The sequence below is a fragment of the Diabrotica undecimpunctata genome, chromosome 5 (assembly GCF_040954645.1).
Source record: "Diabrotica undecimpunctata isolate CICGRU chromosome 5, icDiaUnde3, whole genome shotgun sequence".
Taxonomy (NCBI): Eukaryota; Metazoa; Arthropoda; class Insecta; order Coleoptera; family Chrysomelidae; genus Diabrotica; species Diabrotica undecimpunctata.
The window spans coordinates 81,180,789-81,204,445 of record NC_092807.1 but is presented as its reverse complement, the minus strand read 5'-3'; the positions used below and the strand labels follow the sequence as shown (position 1 = coordinate 81,204,445).

The following is a 23,657-nucleotide window of genomic DNA, read 5'->3' as shown; positions in this document are numbered from 1 at the left end:
TTCTTTCAGAAGTTGTATGTACTCTATCTGTTTTTCTTCTAATTTCAGAATTAGGTATACGTTCTACTCTTGATATACGGCAAGCTCTTCTTAGGTAGTCCATTTCAACCGTGTCAACTTTTTGTCACTCTATGTTTAGAATAACGAAGTAAATTAATTCTCGGTTTGTTATTAGATACTTAGGGTATTGGATAGCCTAAACATAAACATATTTTCAACGAAATCTTCGCGAACAGCTCACGAGCAGTTCGCAAACAGTTCGGCTCGCATATGTGTACCCACCTTTAAAGGCGGGTACACATATGCGAGCGGAACTGTTCGCGAACCGTTTGTGAACGCTATATTCGTTAATTTGTACGACGGGACGAACCGCTTGCGAGCTGTTCGTTCGTTGCTTGTCAGGAACCACAGCCTGTCGGTTCTTGGGACGAACACAAAGAATGATCGCAGAACTATAAATTGTGTCTATAAATTGTTTCTGTTAAGTGTGCGATGAGATCATTCGGTTAAACAAAATTGATGAATGAGCGCGGCTTATTCAAAAGTAACGAGAGAAATTAATAACAGATAATCTAAACAAAATACCGAAATGTTTAGAATAACGAAGTAAATTAATTCTCGGTTTGTTATTAGATACTTAGGGTAATGGATAGCCTGAACATAAATATATTTTCAACGAACTCTTCGCGAACAGCTCACGAGCAGGTCGCAAACAGTTCGGCTCGCATATGTGTACCCACCTTTACACTTTTTAAAATAAAAATAGCTTGAAATAGCCATATGTATGTACTACGTGCTTCGAATAGATATTGATTAATTATTTATTCAGGATAACTTTATTGTCGCTATGGTCGCAATGATTCAAGTTTTTCTCTGACGAGAGGCGGCTGATCGTGCCAAGTAGTTTGTTTAAACAAAAAGTATTATGTGTTATTATTATACCGATCCGGTATTATTTATACCGATATTCATTCGTGATAAAGGAAGCGAATTTTCTGCCAAGGTAATTTGCTCGCTAGACAATTGTATTGGATTGGCAGGTAGCTAAAGCTAAATGCGATCATTTAGTTGCTGCGTAAAACCATTATTTGTCTACCAGAACTTTGCATTTAATAATAAAGAATTGTTAAAAATACTTTTTTCACAACTAAGTGAAGTTTTAATCTCAACAAGAGATAGTGATATATAAAATCACAAAAAGAGGTAGTGGACAAAATTATGAGTATTATGGTAATGTAATGTTATGTTTGAGAATCCATGTGTGAGTGTAACCTTGATTTTTTAAATATTACAGGTCTGTAATGTGTTCGATTATTTTGTATTTAAGTAAGTACTACCAAATGCCTTCTTTGTTGAGTTGAAATCGTATTTGTCTTTCTTAATTTCATCAAAGTATAATAACTATGTGATTGCCAGTTCTTTTAATTATTACACCCCTGTCAATCGCAATTTATTTTCTTCTTCTTTGGTTGTTGCCAAATGATTAATTTGGATCATCTCTAGAAAGGTACTGTTAAATCAACGAGAAGTAAAATAACCTACACTAAGAATATCACTCATATAAAATGATCCCCTGATGATCATGCACAGTCAAGGATTCATATTGTGCCGTTTTTTTAGGCCCTGGCATAATAAAAGGCATTGTTACCTGCAACAACAATGGACGTTAATGCGATAACGAAAATTTCGTACAACTTGGTGATTCTTCTCTTGCTATTCTAATGACTCTTCTGTTCATCATTCTACTGATTTTAATGTTCCATTCTTTTTTTTTGTGTCCATTAGTTTATACTCTGTACATTATATTTTGTTCTGATCTTGCCACTCCCTCATTTCCTGTAATTTTTCTTACTATTCTTATTTCTGTTGTTTCCAGCACTCTCTGTAATTTGGCTGGGTCGGGTCTTGTTTCTGTTGCGTACGTCATACTGGCCTTATACTCGCCTTATAAATTCTTGATTTCTTCTCACAGTTGATGTGTTGCTTCTATCGTATAGTGTTATTAAGGCATCCTGCTAAGTTATTTACTCTTTGTAATTGACCTCTTACTTATTTTTCAACGTCTCCACAAATAAAGAGTGTAATCCCTGGGTACTTTATGCCCATTAATTGTTCAATGCTAACTCCATGAAATTCCAGTTTACATCTTATTGGTGTTTACTGATTAACTACTATTATTCTAGTTTTCTGAGTTGAAACCGTACTGTTAAATTCTTCTGCTCTTGTAATTAAACTGTGAACCAGTCTTTGAAGCCTATTTTTATTTTGGGCTATCAATATTGAATCGTCTGAGTAACAAAGAATTTTAATTCTTCTACCTTTATTGACGCTCTTTATGACTTCATTCATACTCTATTATACGCCCGTATCTATAGGTTCCGTAAGGGTTCCTTTTGTTCTGACTTCCATTTTATCGTTTTGATATACGTTTTTAGTTCTTTTTATAATATCCAGCGTGATCTCTTTATTATACAAGAGATGTATTACATATTTAAGTCTTATTCTCTTAAATGCCCTCTTCAAGTCAATCAAACATACGAAAGCGGGTCTATTGTATTCTACGGCTTTCTCTAAAATATATTTTACGATAAATATTGCACCTGTATAGAAACCTTGTTGCTCATCTGCTCAAGTTTATGAGCTGATCTATTCGTTTTTGAAACATTTTCTTTTCTTTTTTCTCTGTAGTTTTCTGCTTGTTTCTTATCGATCTCTATGAATAAGAGAATTACCTCGCTTGTCCTCCTTTCTTCTGGTATTTTATTCTATCTTATAACCTTTTTAATTAATGTTTTTTTTCCACCTCTATTCAGAACCACTGAGTTTTTCGTTATGGGAGAGATTTGATTTTACTTTGTTTTCTTTCTTTCTAATATGATTGCTTTAATTTTTGCCCAGCTTTACCCTAGTCCATCGCTTTGGATGATATATGTGCTTCTGCATTTTTGTTGTATTCTTTTGTATCGTTATGCTATGTAATGTTATATCGTCATGCTGATTTTCCATTTTTATCTTTGTAGTGTATTATGTAGTTAATTTTTTTTTGATAGATATATATATATATATATATATATATATATATATATATATATATATATATATATATATATATTTAAATATTATATTTATATGGGACTAATCTACAATTGATTATTTTAACTAATATTTGACATGTCGATTTTCACTCCGGAAATCGTTTTCAAAATTAGATTATATATCACATTGAAATTTTTTCAACTACAAGCAGGCTATTGTTAGTTCACAGACAGTTTCAGAACCTATATATATATATATATATATATATATATATATATATATATATATATATATATATATATATATATATATATTTCTGTTAACGAATGTTCGTCGAACTTAAAATTTCTATTGAACTAGCGATAATCTATTTATATAATTTGTTTTACCAGTTGTACTGCATGTAGCTTTTTAATATATCGTATTGTTTAAAGCTCAACAATCGATTCTATAATTCTCATGAATAAACAGTTTCAAATACAGATTTTGATTTTTTCAATTCCTTCGGCAAAAACTGGAATATTAAATGAAGTGACGCGCCTTACACATGATCGCAATCTTATATAAAAATCTACAACGCCACCGAAGAAATATTCTTATAAATCAGTAATGTAATGTATTATTTACCAAGCTAAGCCGGCTGCAAGTGCCTTGCACTTATTACACTAGTGGTTGCATTAACGAGATCACAGATAAGAAGCTATTGGGATGCCGACCACACATGAATGTAATAAATCGACTTATTGCATCCATCATAAATACAATGGTAGGATATTTGTGGGCGCACAAATGTTGTGTCTTATCTACTTTTTTAACTCGTATAAGTTAAAAAAGCAAGCCGACTCACTGCAGCAATCAATTTTTATACTTTTAGTAGCCGTAAATGTTGACATAAAAAGAAACAAATTAGTTACAATTATTATAAAATACTACGATTTCTACTTAAAAAGAAGAGGGGAAACGTATAAACCTGAACTATTGGTTCTTAAATTAATCTTTTGACAGTTAGTAGTTTAGTAAATATTTATCTACATTCTAGGCTATAAAATTTCGATACTATATTTACACTTGCCTTATCAAAATACACAAATACAAATAGATGGACAACCAATAAAAAGAGTATCCAAGGCTTTATATTACCGAATCTTTATAATCCAGCCAAAGACATAAAATGCAGAATTGAGATGGCTCCTTTTAGCAGTTTTTTTATTAAATAAGTCACTCTGCAATGATAACTTGAAACTTTCACGTCGGAAATACATGCTTAAATGTTACATTATGGTTAGCTGTATTATACGGTGTCGAAACATTGACGTTGAAAATATCTACTATTAACCGCTTAGAGGATTTTGAAACGTGTTTGTATAGACGAACACTAAGAATACCATGGAGGCTAAACAGACTCAACCAAATGAAGCAGTACTTAACAGAGTAGAAGCTACTCGTCAGCTGACAGATAGTGTCAAATTCAGGCATAGCTTGGGCATATAATGCGGAGAAAACAATTTTATATTTTAGACTTATTATTTATCGTTGTAGTTAAAGAATGGAAAATCTAACAATTGTTCAGAATAGCTCACGACTGAGAGAGTCTTACCGTGTTAATCGCCAACGTCATGGGGACTTTATAAGGCACGTTAAGAAGAAGCACTCACTACAAAGAAAATAACAATTAGTTAAATGAAATGAATATTTATAGGAGTGCATTAAAAAGAACTGCTCAATAAAAAAGAATAAATTAGATTAGCGATATACCAAGGCGATATACAAAATAATATGCCAACACGCGGTTACACATTGCATACGTTCTCTGGTCCAAATTTATACGGTGACAATTACCAGACAAAAAAATATTTTTGTATACATGTACAATGTAGATGTAAAGTAGGGATTGGAAAAAAAATATGGACTTAATTAAATTGTTCCAGACTTTTAAAGATTTTATAAACCTTGAAAATAGTATATCAACATAAACACGTACACATAAAAACTTGTCTGAAAATATTTCTTGGAATGTGTAGAAAATGTAAATGAACTTTATTGTCAAAATGGTTCCGAGACAGTACAGATAAGAATCGATTCCAAACTGAATTGATTAGTACTAATAAATTCCAATTACACCTGCTCAAACCTAATGAATTTGTTGCAAAACATTTATATTAATTAGAGCATGAATGGTACTTGACGCTTTAGTATAGTTGTAAGAAATACATAAATTTTCCTTAAAATCAAGCTTACACAGAAATCCAATTAGGCGAGAGACGAATAAATTGTGTTACGTAACATATTACGGTTTCTTAAATTCGCACTTATAGGTAGCAACATTAGCCACTCGGAGAGAAATTAATGAAAGCCTATTCTTACAATCACTCCGCTAGATTGTTATTGGTCGCGTTAATGGTTAATGGCGAACCTACGCTATACACCCAAATGGATATTTTATTAATTAATTTTATTTACATACTTTAGAATAATAAACTCTGTTGTTCTCTTGCCTACTATATTATTAACTAATTGCCAAAATTTGATAATTTGACAATATTACAACAAAAACAGGCATACTAAAAACAAAATAGATATACTATATTTATTTTGTTTTTAGTTTGCACGTTTGCCAGACATGCCATTACAGTTTACCTTTATTATTCACTGGCAATATCATTTTCTATATATATATATATATATATATATATATATATATACTCTTAATTTACTTACTTTAACTTATCTGCAAAGATTAAATTTCTTTTCTTTAAATATATATATATATATATATATATATATATATATATATATATATATATATATATATATATATATATATATATATATATATATATATATATAGTTTTATGAAGTTTCTTGAACCATACTATATTTGATATAACATTGGTATTTCTTGAGTTTAAGTTCAATAAGTAATACAGTAGAACCTGCTTAATTCGAACTTCGTTAATTCGAAATCTTCTTTAATTCGAATTTTTATTCTGGTCCCTAGCATTTCCTATATAAGTAATGTTAAAAAGTCGTGAATAATTCGAATTATATTTTGGATAATTCGAACTTTTCTACAAGTTAAAAATGCCAATTTCATGCTGGAAAAAAGAGGTAGTATTCTTTTCTGTTCTAACGTGCCACTTGTTTTCAAGGCCATTGCACATTGTACCCGTACCTATCACCTAAATTCTACCCCATCTGGCACGCCCCTTCAGTTGAGATGCGTTGGCGTTGCAATTGCAATCACAGCAAATCACGTCAAGTCACTTCGTATTGAGTAAAGATGTGGTCGCATGGTAATACGAAAACATACAAAACTTTAACGTTATCGGAAAAAATAGCGGCAATTAGAGAATTAGAAAAGGGGACGAAGAAAAAATCTGAGATTACCAGGGACTTTGGAATTCCTCCTAACACATTATCCACCTACGTGAAGAATAAAGAAAAAATTCTCAACAGTGAAAGTGAGTGCGGTAAAGATCGAAAAAGGTTAGGGGAGCCAGAAAATCCAAATTTAGACAGTTGTGTGTTAAAATGGTTCAAACAAGTTAGGGATAAGAAGATTCCCGTGAGTGGTCCCCTTATAAGAAGCAAAGCTGAACAATTTGCTATTGAAATGGGGAAAAATAATTTTAAGGCGAGTACAGGGTGGCTTGACGGCTTTAAAGAACGCAACAAAATTTCTTTCAAATCCATTTGTGGAGAAAGTGGGACCGTTAATCAGCAAGAAGCCAACCAGTGGAAAAAAAATTTGGAAGAAATGATTCAGGGTATAGATGAAAGAGATATCTTTAATGTTGACGAGACGGGTCTATTTTTTAAATGCACTCCTGACAAAACGCTAGCATTTAAAAACGAAAAATGTCACGGAGGAAAACTAAGTAAAGAAAGAATAACTCTCCTAATTGGTGCAAACATGGACGGATCGGAAAGACTGCCTCTACTGATGATTGGCAAGTCGGCTAATCCGCGTTGTTTTAAGAACGTCAAGTCAAAACCAGTGGAATATGTGAGCAGCGCAAGAGCTTGGATGACTAGTGATCTTTTCGAGAACTGGCTGAAAAAATTAGACAAAAAGTTTATAAAAGAAAAAAGAAAAGTTATTTTGTTTATTGACAATTGTACGGCACACACCACTATCTCACTGATGGAAAATGTAAAAGTTATTTTTTTTTTCCTGCTAACATGACTTCAGTTCTCCAGCCTATGGACCAGGGTGTCATAAAATTTTTTAAACATTTTTACAGACGTTTACTGGTTAAAAAAATATTGATGGAAGATTGCGACACCCTTAAAATAAAGTTAGACATTCTACAAGCATCTCGAATGTGTAAGAAAGCTTGGGACCAAGTAACACCTGAAACGATCAAACACTGTTTCAACAGAGCTGGTTTTATAAAAAAGGAGGAGAACACAGACGACAATTTAACAGAAGAACTGCTTTCAGTTGACTGCTGGGGGGGACATCATTTCTGATCCTGCCATCTCTTATGAAGATTTTGTCAACGTGGATGAAGATGTTGTAGTATGTGGTGAAATAACCGATACAGAGATAATCGCTGAAGTGCTTAAGGACAATGATCATGATGAAAAACAAGAGAGTGATGCGGGAGGCGGGAGAAATACATGTTCCGAGTGCGGCCGAAGCAACACACCATATTACCCAACTTAAACGGTACTTTGAAAGTAAAAATGATGTAAGTCACTCTATTTTTAGTTCACTGAACATCTTAGAATCGTTTGTCATTACCGAGAAGTTAAATTCAAAAAAGCAGCTAAAAGTTTCGGATTTCTTTTTTGGAAAAAATTAGTCTATTTTCATTAATTGTACCAAATATGTATTCTTATTTTCAATAAATTTTTTGAGACAAAATGTTTTATTGTTTTACTGATGCGTTCTCACTGGGAATTTTTTATCTGCCGATTGTTTCAGCCAAGATTTGGCCAAAAATACCAATGAGAAAACCTGCAAATGATAAAAATCGACAATAATTGACCATTTGTTATAGCTTGCAAATGCTTTAATTGGTATTCTGGCCGAATTTTGTTGGACCATTTTTTTCGGTTGACAAAATTCGGGCAAAAATTGTAACGAAAACAAAAATGGTCAACTATTGTTGATTTTTATCATTTGTAGATGTTTTCTTAGGCATCTTTGTTTTTTGTGGATATGTTTTTAATTCGAATTTTTGGATAATTCTGCAACCGATAAAATAATTCGATATTTCTGCAGAAAACATCTGCAAGCGATAAAAATGGTCAATTATTGTTGATTTTTATCGTTTGCAGATGTTTTTGTAGGCATCTTTGTTTTTTGTGGATATATTTTTAATTCGAATTTTTGGATAATTCGAATTTTTGGATAATTCGAATTTTTTTAACGATCCCTTGAGATTCGAATTATCCAAGTTTCACTGTATTAAATTTGGAACTAGTTTTTATTATACCACTGAAACCAACGTTTCGGCAGGTAACCCTCGCCTCTGTCAAAATTCTAAAATGTACAAGATTGATAATAAAAATTTATTGTCAAATAATTAAAACATACTTACCAAAACGTAAAGCGAGACATCACGTTACATTAATTAAATTGACAGAAAGTGAAAAATTTATATCTGACATCTCATGGTTTACTGTCATTAATGTATAATTATTTTTACATGAACGTATCGTTGGTATTTTCAGAAAAGGTAAAGTGGATATATGTTATAAACTTTATATATATATATATATATATATATATATATATATATATATATATATATATATATATATATGGAATTTTTTATGGTGTTATATTGATAATTATTTAAATCAGATTGGAATATATTTTATTTAGATTCTGCGTCTCTTTTTTGACGTTGATTGCGTTAGTGGTTCTTATTAATTTTATCGATTCGTATATCTCCCTCCTCTTCTTCTTGTGTTGCTTTTCAAAATTTTTGATGTTTTCGAAGTCAAATTTAGGCTTCTTTTCATTCTCATGCATTGTGAGCGCAGTGATGTTCTCGTCATATTTGTGAGAACGAATCCTAGATTGGAGCAGTTGACTGGTTTACCATATATAAAATGTTTATTCGAAAAACTAACGAATCTTTTAGCCAAACATAACATAACAGTGCCTTATAAAGGCAACAACCTTCTAAACAAATATTTCATCAAACTAAAAACAAAAACTACAAAACTAAAAATACCACATGTTGTTTACGACATACCATGTACTAACTGTGAAGGTATCTATTTTGGACAAACCAGTCAACTGCTTCAATCCAGAATTCGTTCTTACAAATATGACAAGAACAACATCACTGCGTTCACAAAGCATTAGAATGAGAAGAAGCATAAATTTGACTTCAAAAACATCAAAATTGTAAAAACGGACCATAACAAAACGAAGAGGGAAATATACGAACCAATAGAAATAAAAAGAAACACTAACGCAATCAATAGCACATATCAATTTTTACTTCTGTCAATTCACTAATGTCAGTGTCCCGTTTTACGTTTTGGAAAGTTTTTTTACATATTTTACAATAACTTTTTGTTCCTAATCTTGTACATTTTAGAAAGGGTTACCTGCCGAAACGTTGATTTCAATGGCACAATAATATATATATATATATATTACTATACTATATATATATATATATATATATATATATATATATTATATATATATATATATATATATATATATATATATATATATATATATATATATATATATATATATATTCCTATTGCCTTCTCTGATAGCAAGTTCATTGCATATATTTTACTATGCTTCTGCTTTAGTTTTTGCTGCTACTACTTCCTCTACATTTTAATGATCTTAAAATTCAATAACGATTATATTGAACACCTGTACCAGACCTATTTTCTGGCCATTCCGTATATAGTTTTTAAATTTCGTTTGACCATTCCCAGTCTCCTTCAGCTAAAACATCTTTCCTGAAATTTTTTAACCTTCGTGAATCAACCTTCTTTCTTAGTTTCTACCATCCATTATTTGATTTTTTATGATCCTTTCCTATACTTTGATTTTATTTTACTTCTTACTGCAATATATAGCATAAACAGGTTAAATGTTCAAATCTTGTAATCTGGCAACATATTACGCTAGTATAAGATATCTTTATGTTCGTGCAAATTATGCGTTCTGTGACATTTATATTTTCATAACATCGTAGTAGTGTTACTATTTAATCGCTTTTACTATTATTAACTTTAATTTTCCTCGTGAGGCAAAATCGCTTCTGGTTTAATATAAAATATTTTATTTACGATCCCTATTTAAGTAGACAATTTATGGTAACTTGAGTGTAGGAGAGTTGAATTGTAAGCAATTATTATTTTGGAGAAATTTACACAGATGAAACAACATGATAACAAGATATTTTATTGGCTTATTCCCTAGACGGAATCGGTTTGTTTAATATCCTCTATCAAAAGTTATCTATATTCAGAGGAATATAATTCTTCCTGATCCTTTAACTGCTTTTTTTTTGAGGATTAAAGTAAAAAAATCTTTGCATTGAATGATATCGTCGATTGATCGATATCTTGTATCGATTCATCATTTTGTCATTTTTATAATTTATCAATAAAAATGTTTTTCATTACCTTGTCACTTCTACGCCTATTCTTGTTCATGTCTATATTTATCTTTTACTAATTTTTTTCTCAATAATTGACTTCTTCAAAGAGAAAATTCTCGAAATTATCATTCAATTCACTTGTAATTAAAATTAGCTCCTCTCCATATCGTCATGTTCATATAAATACAATACACAAAATGTATAACCAGTATGTAGGAGTCAACTACTATATCACTGGTGGTAGGGGTAAGGCGATAATATATGCAAAAGTTTCTTCTGGTGTTATAGTGTTTTGTAAGGACAACTGTTTTGCATAAAAAAGTTATTTCTTATGCTTAGCGTAGAAATTTATTGGATGTTTTTAGTAGAGTCGCACGGAAATAACTTAGTTTTATTAGAGTGACAAAACTGGTTGAATTTGATGAAATGGAGATTAAATAAATAATGCAGTACAAGGACGAATGATGGCCTCAACACGTAGTAGATATGAACTCCGGGTATAGGTTTTAAATGAGGTGTTGTTTATCCTCAAGTAATTATAAGCAATATACTTATTACTATTTCTATTATACTACTTATAAGCATTGAATTTTAAACATTATACATTATTAACATTCCGGCTACCTTTTTAAAATGAAGAGAATGTTTTGATTAATACGAAAACAAATAATAATCTCTAGTTATCAAGATATTTGAAACCAAATAAATATGTGAGATAAACTGATGGTCATATTGTTCACTACTGATCTATAGTTCACTCAGAGTATAATTTACTTAGACCTATAAAATCGGAAACCTTTATATATAAATTGGTTTTAGATATCGCACTTTCTTTGATCACTTTCGTTAATTTTTCCCTTTTTGCTAACGGTACATTTAATATCACAGTATTATCATTTCTATTTTCTCAAATGATCTTGTCATTGACACCTTCGTCCTGTAACTACCTTTTAATTTAAGTGTCTCGAACCACCGCCAGTGCTAGTATTGCTTTTTAAATTGTGTATCAGTTAATTTAGATTTTTTTATCTATATTTTTAAACATGACATATGTATAACATCTTAAAAGACTACTACTAGGGATATAAGCAGTCATTGATTTTAGATGCTAGGGTTAATTTAATCGTTTAAGCACTAATGACGACGAATCAATACAAGTAGAAAACACTCTGGTCTTTTAAATATTTGATCTAAGACAATTCCTTCTCTTTTATTTGCAATGAGTTTTTCTACCAACCGATTCTTACCTATAATTAACTTAAAAAAGGAGAGATTTCATTAGTTAAGTAGAATAACGTCTCGATAAAAAACTGTCGTTCATGCTTTTTCTACAAAGAATGTCTGAATCGGTTTATGCCTATCAAGACAATGTGATTACTATAAATTGGTAATTTAAAAACGACACGCGTAGCAAATCGAACTAGCTTTTTTGGGATAGTAGATAGATAAATAAGGAGAAGCTGCTGAAGTCAATTAAGGCTTACTTTAATTATTCTGGAATCGAAAGAATTCTCTTTCAATGAACGTTATTGTTCTGAATTTGGATCTCGCCTATTTTAACCCACAGGATTGGATCAGAATATTTTAACATAGTAATCTAGAGTTTCTGTTAATATTATTATTATTAGTTAATAGTAAACAAGTGTCCGCCGGAATGTTTGTTTACCCCTTTATGGTTTATTCTTGATTCGAGCAGCATATTTCAAGAAACATGAACTGTTTTAGGTATACTTCTTTTTTTTATTACATTTTTTTTAATCAATACAAGATCAAAACACTTTTGGATCCAATAAAAATCTATATAGCTATAATTTACTTGAAAACTAAACTACTATTAAGTTTGAAATGTGTCACTTTTAAGTAAAATGAAGAAAGAACCATAAGTATTATCTAAATGAACATCTTTACATCGCTGAGCATAATACGAGCTACGAGAAGTTAGATCGACCTTTAATCGATCACAAACGTTCCTGAGCTTTAAGATGACCTCGCGGTGGTGGAAGGGCCTAGTAATCAGTCTTGGTCCTTTATTGTGATCTGTGATCGCTAGACTCCGCCGCTGGACGCTACAAGATGCAGCAACCAGTCACAAGTGCTGCGCCTTCTGCCAAATCACTCAATGCATTTCCTCCCATATAATCAAATCTATCCTGAATATCTTAATGTTTGACTACCTTGATGAGATAAAAGCAAATAAGAAGAAGCAGGTTCTGAGGAAGTCCGTGATTACAATATTCAGAGACACACAAACCAATATGGAACCTGCCTCAAGAAGTAAAGAAATGGGGTTTCAGGTAGACCTGGAGAACCCAGAATCAATTTAAAAAATAGTCGAAGTAATTAACGAAACAATGGCAAGCGAGGATGACATAGAAGTGCTCAACGAGGACTGACCGGAAATCTTTACGACTTTTTTTGTCAAGAAAGGACTTATTTTCGAAGCAACAAGGGGCGTGGATATCTCCGTCACAAAAAACGAAGTGGATAATTAGGCCATGGAAAAAGTAACGGCCATATTCCCACAATTGCCAATTGCTCCGATTAAAGCGGATGAGAAGGTTGATTTGGGGACCATGAGAGTGACAATCTTCGCCCATAGGGGCGAGGAATAGATAAATAAGACCATAAAGTTTGTCAATGTCAGTAGAAAGCTAATACAAAAGATGAAAGAGCTGAAAAGAAACAAAGTCGAGATCCACAATTCGGTTATCCTGGGGATAGAAACAACAACAAGAATACTAAGGTGGGCTTCAAGAGAAAAGACCATCAAGCTAGTATAAAAAAGAATAAAGAGGGAATAAGCTACCATTACACCAAGAAAATAAAAATAAATAAAACCAAAGAAAATTTGTTTGCAGTTCAAATGAAGGAAACTAAAGAAAATCTGTCAAGAAGTGAACTAAGACAGACAAGAGACCAAGGAATATCGCTGAAACTTAGTGGTTGAAGGAAAAAAATACTATAGCAAAAGTAATCAAGAAAGCCGTAGAGGCATCCGCAGGCAAAGAGCAGGCCTATGGCATAGTCAAAGTCTGGGCAGAAGGACGAGGCGACGAAAAAGGTATGGGGAGCGCCACAGTGTCAATCGCTGCTAAAATACTCCTTAACATGAAAAGGATACGAGGAGACTTTAGTTGGTTGGTAGAAGTAAGGGCAGAGATACCCAGATGCAAAAGATATCTTGCCTTAAGATACAGACAATGGAACTGCAAGGACTAAAATAGTAGAAGGTGCTGCTTTCTATTGCCACATCGAAATCGAGGGTCATTTGGCTACTGAATGCAAAAAAGAAACGATATGCCTTAATTGTAATGTGCCTGGCCACGTAGCAAACTCGAGGAGGTGTTCTAAGTTCAAGAGTTTGATTTGACGTAGATTTTTTTAATAATGCAATTTAAACCATAAGAAAGGGTAAGATTTCAAGAAAAAGTTCAAGCTTCTTCCTCTAGCATTAGAGTGTAGAAAAAGCCAAACCTAAAAACTTCCGAAGAAAAACTAAGAACAACTAACATGTGCGATAATGAGGTGAGGATCTTAGCAAATTAAGATGCACAACAAAATGTTAAAATGGATAACAATTCTAATAAAAAATATATATCCGGTGAGGAGTTCGACATAAATATATTTTATTGCACTTACTCTGAATATCTATTTGGAATTCTAATGGAATATTTGTTAATAATTAATTAATACTCTTGTACTTGTGGACAGTTAACAACTAACAAACTGTTCAAAATTAACTAATACTAATTTCAGAGCGGTTTTACGATTAGTAGGTTGCTAACCTTACATAGCCCATGGAACATTAAATCGCACACCGGTAATAAAATAAGAAATAACTTAGGTGCTGAAAGATAAATAAATAGACACAAACGATCTACAAGAAAAAAAAAAACGATAGGAAAAGGGCAATGAAAATTAGGTGAATATATATTAATCTGCAATAGAGTAGCAAAAGAAAATAAAGCCAAAGAGGATATATCCTTACTAAGACAACACAGATACCAAATTCAGATCAATGTCAATACGTATCAAAAAGGTTTACGATTAGAAACAACGATGATAAGAATAGAGAAGGAAGAGCTGAATATCATCGTAGTATCCGACTCAGAAAATAATAAGGCTCAAACAATAACGGAAATATTTTATGACGAATTACAAGGTATTAAAAGTAGTCGACCAAGTCAGAGTCATTGGGTTATGTCATTTAAAAACTAACCAATTTGGCCACGATGTTGTAGGTAGCAACATATAAATGGCTGAAAAAACCTGAGGGTGGTGTTTTTACCCCAGGAATATCATCAAACGACATGTTTCTCTGTTTTTTTGCAGCATGTATTTATTATTTTTGCAGTCTATGGTATTTGAAACCATTACCTTAAGTTTCTCAGACAGTATTTTTTCTCTAAACTGTACTTTTTATTACGGAACACATGGGCCAAATATGACACCTTTTAACAGTTGTTAACAATTTCATCTCTTTACCATTCGTCCTAATACCTCTGTATTTATCAATCTGTTTGTCCAAGGTATTCTAAGTAGGTGTCGGTACAGCCACATTTCTAAAGCCTTTGACTTTTTTATAGTTGCTGCTGATAACGTCCACCTCTCTGCTCCGTAAAATAGTTTAGAGAGAACGTAACATTTCGTGACACCCCGTCGGATGCTAACGCTTAGGTTGCAGTTGTTTAAAAGCTTTTCCATTTTAATAAATCTAGATCTTACTTCTTCAATTTGGATCATAATTCTACGTTAGGGTCCCACTTATCATTTACTGTGTATCCCAGATATTTAAATTGGTGTATTCTTTCAATATGTTCGGTTTTAATATGCAGGTCGATATTTGGAATGTTTTCATAAATAAATTTATGTCATCAATTTAGATTTCTGTATGTTGATCTTTAGTCCAAATTGGATGCCTGTAGTATTTACTTTATTCTAAAGAAATTAGATGAAGGCATAAGTAATACACAAATGGGATTTAGAAAAAGTCTGGGAAAACGGGATGCATTGTTTGCAGTGAGTGTTCTTTCGCAGAGATGCATAGATATTAATCAGGAAGTATATGCCTGTTTCATTGATTTTTAGAAGGCATTTGACAAAGTGCAAAGAGGAAAAATACTGGCACTATTGAAAAATATATGGAAAGAAGAGAAAATGCCAGCGGACTGGGAGGTAGGGCAGATCATAACAGTACATAAAAAGGGAGACCAACAAATCTGTGAAAATTATAGAGGAATAACGTTACTAATTACAACATATAAAATATTGACATCAATAATAAAAAAGAGGTTATCAAAGATCACAAAGAAGACAGTAGGACAGTACCAATGTGGATTCACAGAAGGAAGATCTACAATAGATGCAATACACACAATAAAACAAATAATGGAAAAAGCAAACGAGTATAAATTAGAATTGGAAATGTTATTCATAGACTTCAAACAGGCATTTGATTCAATTAAAAGGAACGGATTAATGATAGCACTTAAAAAATTAAAAATTCCACATAAGCTCAGAAAATTAATAGAAATGACAATGAGAACTACAAAAATAAGCATAAAGACACAAAGAGGAGAGACAGAGGAATTCATTATAAATAAAGGGATGAAACAAGGAGATGCCTTATCAACAACGCTATTTAATCTAGCATTAGAATATGTACTACGAAATATAAATAAAGGAAATCTCAGAACAAGAGGTGGTCAAATAATTGCATATGCAGACGATATTGCTATTATTGCAAAGAACAGAAAAATAATGAAAGAAATGCTAGAAGAAATAAGAGAGAAAGGGGAGGTAATGGGGCTAAGATTAAATCAAGAACAGACAAAAATATTAAGATTAGGGAAAAAACCAATGAAAGAAAAAATCAAAATAGGAAGTTCTGAGTTTGAAGAAGTAGAATACTTCAAATACCTAGGAGTTACAATAAGTAAATCCGGAGAAAGGAAATCCGAAATAAAAGAAAAAATATTAGCAGCGAATAAAGCTTATTTTGCAAACAAAACATTACTTAAAAGCAAAACACTGACTAAAAAAAGTAAGATGAGCATTTATAACACCATAATTAGGCCAATATTATTATATGCAGGAGAAACAATGACGATGGTTAAAAAAGATGAAGAAGACTTAAGAATAGCAGAGAGAAAGATTATGAGAACCATACTAGGACCAATCAGAACAGAGCAAAATGAATATAGAAGCAGAACAAATGCAGAAATTAAGGAAGAACTTAAGGAAGACATCGTAACTAAAATAAAGCAATGCAGAGTTAGATGGTTAGGTCACATTTGGCGAGCAGGCGATGAGGCAGTGACATACGCAATGATGGAATGGAATCCAGGAGGAAAAAAGAGAAGGGGAAGACCTAGATCAAAGTGGCTGCAAGAAGTTGAAGAAGACCTCCAAAGGGCAGGAGTCAGAGAATGGAGAGGAAGAACTAGAGACAGGAAAAAATGGAGAGATATTGTCAAGAAGATAAGATAAACAAAAAAGACTGATCCACTTAAAAATCGGATCTAGAAAGCATTTGCGGTTTAACCCCACACTGGGGTGTATAGCCATTATATATATATATATATATATATATATATATATATATATATATATATATATATATATATATATATATATATATATATATATATATATATATATATATATATATATATATATATATATATATATATATATATATATATATATATATATATATTGACAAAGTGCAGCATAATCGGCTCAAAGAAATTTTGTTAAATAAAAGCATATACTGTAAAGACATTAAAATTATATAAAATCTATAAATAAACTAACTGATGATATCTAGATTCGCCGTGATTTGCTCCAAGTGTGTATTTTATCACTATTGTTGTTTAATTTACACAGTGAAGCCTCAATGAATCTCAGAATTAGCGTTGCTCGAAGTCAATGAGGTATTAATAAACGGTGAGCCATTTAATAACATAAGATATGCTGACGATACCGTTCTTCTGGCGGGAACACTGGAAGAACTGCAACATCTTGCCCAACAACTAAATATATATTGCAACGATTATGAACTAACAATAAATTTAAAGAAAATCAAGTTCATTGTATTTACAAAAGCACAAAACATCAAAGTTAAGCTGGTACTAGACAACACAGAAATTGAACAAATATCTTCATACAAAATACCTAGGAGTATGGATCACAGAAAACACTGATCAAACAAAATAAATAAGATGTCACATGGGAATTGCACGGTCATTTTTTACCAGAATGAGAAAACTTTTCGGTAATCGTAGTATCAATATAACACTCCGAATAAGAAAGCTTCGATGTTATATTTTCTCCAACCTTTTGTATAAGGTTAAGGCCTGGACACTGAAACAATCCAATATTAAAAACCTGGAACAATTCGAAATGTGGTGTTACCGGCGTATTCTGAAAATATCATGGATAGATAGCAAAACAAACGCAAAAAAAACAAACAACTTGAAAAACAATGCGAAGTTCCAAATTCCATAAAAATCAGAAATTTAGAATCCTTAAGGCACATCATAAGAGGCGAAAAATCCGTTCTATTAAGGAATATACTGCACGGCAAAATCAAAGGCAGAAGAAGCGTAGGAAGACGTAAATCTCGTGGCTACGAAATCTCCGTGAATGGTTTGAATGCAGTTCAATTAAACTATTCAGGCCTGTAACAAACGAAATTATAATTGCCAGAATGATTTCCAATCTCCGATAGGAGCGGAACTTAAAGAAGAAGAAGGGAACACAAAGAGCAATATAAAGAATTATCAGAGATTAAAGAAAGGAGATGAATGAACTAACAAACATAAGACACATTCAGAAGCAAACTTGAGCAGACTTGAGCGATCTCTATTTGCAAAAGGTGACGATAATGAACTAGCTATTAACATATACCTAGCTTATATTTTATTTTTCATAAATAGAAATATAGTTTTCATTTATGTTTAGTCCCGTTCTCTCTGCAGATGCTCTTAACTGCCGAAATGCATCGGTCATGGACTCTGCGGACCTAGTTATAAGGTACATGTCATTTGCATATCCGATAACTTGTATAGATTTGTCAAAAAAGATATTCAGTAATTTTAAAAGAAAAGAAAAATAGCCGAAATCTGTTTATACCATAATAAAAGCAATATTTTTATATACACTAACAATAGTAACCACATAAATATGATGGTTTACAAAAACCTGTAACTTTCGTAAACAGCGTGAAAATATTTTAATACAAAAGTTATAATTTCCAGCACCATTTCCGTCGAAGATTTAAAGCTGCAGCATACGCAAAAAGAAAGTAATGTGAGTAATTTAGAATTCATCTGACACGTTGCGCTCTGTTATTCAAAATCTACTTGCAATTGGATGTAAACACGCGATAAATCTGTCCAATTTTAAAGAAGTTAAGAAGATTCCGTTTACGATATTTCAGCTATTTGATATAATAAATTTGTATCTGTCGCTGCATCGAATGTCTGATTGAAATTGTTCGTCCAGGATTGATGCTGGTTGCAAGAGATGCTGGTAGGTTTGGAAGAATAGTAAATAGAGAAACAGTACAAAAAATGTTTATTGTAGGTATCTGGCATTTATACTTTTACAATCAGTTTTAACTGAGTTAATGGAACAATTAGTTAATTAGCCTTTTTATTTTTTTTGTAAGGGATATATAGACATATCCAAATAATGATTTGAATTTTGTAACCATAACTATAACAGAAAGCTCTATATTTCCTTTACAAGGACAGATCTAAACACTCGTTCTACCTTGTTATTGTGTGCTTTTTTTAATATTTTATTCATTATGTTACGGTGATACATACATCTAAAAATCAAAAAATGATTTGGTTCTGAATCTATTTTATTCTGGCATATTTTACATTGATACCTCTATAACTTTTCGACTTAAGTTCGAAAAATGATGTTTTATGTAAGAGAAAGTTTACCTTGAATAATACATGCGATATCAAATATCTCAGATTAAGGAGGCTACATAATATAATTTCTGGACTTAACAATTCTTTTCCTGTATTTATGTATCATATACTGATAAAATAAAAACTGTTGTTATAGTTAATATATCTTCTTACGATTTCAGTACCTCGTTATTTTTCTATTCTGTTTTTCTAATGTCTTGTTAGTTCTATATTTCCTAAATATTTTCTTTGTCTTAATTGTTGGTCAACAGGCTTCCATAGAGGCAAGGAGCCCACTACCCTTCATCCGTCACTGGGTTAATATCTCATTCTCAACAGGTGATCGTAAGAGGCAAATTAGGTAGAGACTGCCTAAGGATTTCGGTAGGAATAATTACTACCGTGTCTTCATTTGTCCGATAGAAACACCCTAATAAATTTCGATGTCAAACAAGCAGGTAAACGTTTTTGTGTTAAGGTATTTTTTGTGATAAAATTGATAAGTAATGGTCTGTCGTTAATAGTAGCGTTAAAGGATATCGGTGATTTAGACAGTGAGGATTGAAAGTAGTGTGAAACAATTTAGAATAATACTACAATCATGGTAACAGGTGTGAACCGATAAAAACAAAACATAGCCATATACAGTATAACCGTTTCTTGTCATGTATTAAATTTAAAATAATTTGTTTAATTTATATTTTGAAAACAATTTGCGGAGTGGAAATCTAAACGTCAAATATAAAGTAATTTTAAATAATATTGTGGTTTATTCACATAAAATATAGTATTTATTGGATCTTTTAAATAAAATGGATTTAACACATCTAAAATATTGATTATTAAAAACATATTGTATTCCGAACATCTGTTTTACATTTTTGTTTGTTTTAGAGTATCTCGACCACGTGAGAGATATGGGATTACACATGTGAGTCTCAAATTCTTCTGTAAATTATGAAATATTAACAAAAAGTGCCTTACTAAAAATATTTGTATGAAATATAAATATATATATATATATATATATATATATATATATATATATATATTATAAATAATCATAAATCAATTTTTATAAATGTAAGTAATTGTGTAACTAGGTTCCGATATATAGATAGTGTAAGGTCGTCGTGAAACACCCTGTAAATATATATATATATATATATATATATATATATATATATATATATATATATATATATATATATATATATGTGTGTATATATATTGTGTATATATATGTATATGTGAATTGTTAAATATTATGTATATCAACATTAATCCTAAAACATGTCGAAACTCTGAATTTTTGTAGCTAACTACTAGGATTTTTATTTATTTTTATAATTTTCTTTACAAAAAATTCACCACTAATTTAATCTATGTAATATAAACTCTTCTTTTTTATTTCAAAGAAAATTCTTTTAATTATTTTCTAAATAGTATTATTTCAATTATTTACATGCTGGTAAATTATATGCGTAACTGGCTGACTACTGATGCAATCACTTTCTAACATATTAATAAATTAATAGTAAAATGTTACTTTAATTCTGTAAAATATTTATCGGCAATAGAAAAGAACATTCTGAGTAATCCATATTTTAAAATTTTCCCGGAGGACCGGCCCTGGCAAGGTACGGTTAAGTTGTACTGATATCGTACTCCTAGTTTTTAATAAAAACAAGTGGTTTTATTAAATAGTTTTTTAAAATTAAAGTGTTTATCTACTAGATACTACTACGTAAGTCATCTATACGTAATTATTATTTTATTATTGTGAAAAGAAAACGTCAAATAATAAATATACACTACCGTACAATCATTTTGTGAGGTTAGCTGCTATAAGTAGCTTATAGTAGCATGCGATTGGTTTTTCATTTACCAGAGTCGGAGTAAGGCTTTCGCCACCGCAGCTTAAAATGACTTCACACAATGTAAACACACCTTCCGATCTAACCAGTCCAGTAAATCAACGTTCGAATATCACAAACAGTTATGCTTCAGCCGCTTCACATTCTTTTCCGAGTAAGAACCAAGCAATTGTTTTTAGTTGTATCGATAATGCTAAACTGCAGGATTATCTCATTCCTTTGGGTACAATCATCAACCCAAAAAATATTATTTTTTCATCTAGATTATCTCATAATAGAATCTGCATGTATTTGGCAAACAAAACCGTAGTAGATAACTTCATGACACAACATGGCTCTATAGAAGTACTCGGCGAAGTTGTAACAGCACGAAGACTTGTCTCTCCAGCAGAAAGACTAGTCTTGTCTGGAGTCTGCCCGTCAATTCCTCATCAAGTATTAGTTGAAGAATTACAGAATATCGGTTTAAAGCTTATTTCCCCAATAACATTTCTGAAAATTAGCTCGACTCTTCCCGAATATAGTCACATATTGAGCTTTCGGAGGCAAGTTTATATAAGCCCTATAACATCACCAATTCCAGATTCTATTCTAATAAATTTCGACCAAATACCTTACCGCATATTTTTGTCTCAAGGTACAGTCACCTGCTTTATTTGCAAAAATACAGGACACTTATCATCCCAATGCAAAACCAGTTCAGTAACGGAATCAACTCATATTGAGTCAAACAATGAAGTACCAAATCAAACAGCTTTAACAAGTATACTACACAAGGTACCAAACACCCAGCAGTCATCAAGTTATCCATTATCAAATCCGAGCATATCACCTACACCTACAAATCTCCACAACAAAGAAACTACTAATACTCCTACTCACAGCAATACTTTTAATCAACCTCATTCAACGGCAATACCGTTTTCACAAACTTCGGAAGCAATATTTTCCAATCTATCAGCTCCTTTTCCATTAGATACAACTGCAAAAAATTCGAATAAAACTGATACATCACCACAATTTTTTGAAACAACCAATTCAGTACCTCCAGTACTTCCAAATGTAATAAAGCCACATCATCTAAGTGAAAACTCTAATAGCAATTGCGAAAACGCAAGTTCTTCCATAAAACGCAGTATTGGTGAGATCGACACGCCTCCCTCAGATTCAGCAATTTCGTCAGAAAATCTGTTTGCAAAACCCAAACTCTCTAAACCAAAAAAACCGCGCTCATCTAAAGTTCAATCTACACGGGAAACTCTTGAAAATTTCATTGATAATCATACCCCACCATTCGTTTTAAATTTCCACCAATTGTCCTTACTGATTGATAATGTCCAAGGCTCCCCCGACAATATTAGCGTCGTTAAAGAATTTACAACTGATATGGTTGATTTACTCCGTCTTTTACAAAGCAGCTATCAATATGCAAATGATAGATCTACAAAAAGTAAGTTTACAAAACTTCAAAAGAAACTACACACCCACTTAGGGAAAGAGATTTCTGACTTAGATAGTGACTCTTCTGTAGACAATCGTTCAGTATCATCTAACTCCGAATCTGTTAACATTCAACTCGATACTTCAATGGAACATTGATGGATTCTTCCATCGTCTCCCTATGCTACAGCTTCTTTTATCTGAATGTTCTCTAGATATCATTTATCTACAGGAGACAAACTTAAAGACCAATCAGTTGTACAATTCAAACAATTTTACTTGTTTCCGCAAAGACCGTACAGATGCAAGTCGTGCAAGCGGTGGTGTAGCAATACTAGTAAACAAATCCATCGAGGCGATACAAATTCCAATAGTCAGTGATTTGGAGGCCGTTGCTATCAGAATCATATCTACCAGTTTAGTATCTATTTGCAATGTTTACCTTCCTTGTGACAAACAAGTAAGTTCTGATAGCCTTTGCAGGTTATTAGAGCAACTGCCACGTCTCTCTACATTCATTAAAACACATTTTTCTGAAACATCCTTTTGAAAAGTTGCTAAAATACCAGCTTTCCCAAGCTCATGAACATGGAAGAAGCGTCCAGTTTTTATGGGTTCCCTCACACGTCGGAATAACAGGAAATGAAGAAGCTGACAGGATTGCACGAGAGGCAATTTTAAGTGATTTGTCGGAGCCGATAGACAAGTGTGGTTCCAGTGACTTAAAAGCTTACTTTAAAAATAAAGTGTTGTGTTTGTGGCGAAATGAGTGGTCTCAAACT

At 31.9% G+C, this 23,657-nt stretch overlaps 1 protein-coding gene across 4 annotated transcripts in view; it reads right to left on the bottom strand.

Moving 5' to 3' along the window:
• Positions 1–23,657, bottom strand: part of klu (zinc finger protein klumpfuss) — a 319,177-nt gene that overhangs the window by 79,377 nt on the left and 216,143 nt on the right. The window contains exon 4 of one of the 4 annotated variants that reach the window (XM_072532131.1): positions 4,634–4,690. The exons of the other annotated variants lie outside the window; for them this stretch is intronic. The gene's annotated coding sequence lies outside the window, so the exon portion shown is untranslated. The remainder of the gene's footprint in view (positions 1–4,633; positions 4,691–23,657) is intronic. 4 annotated transcript variants of the gene reach the window in all.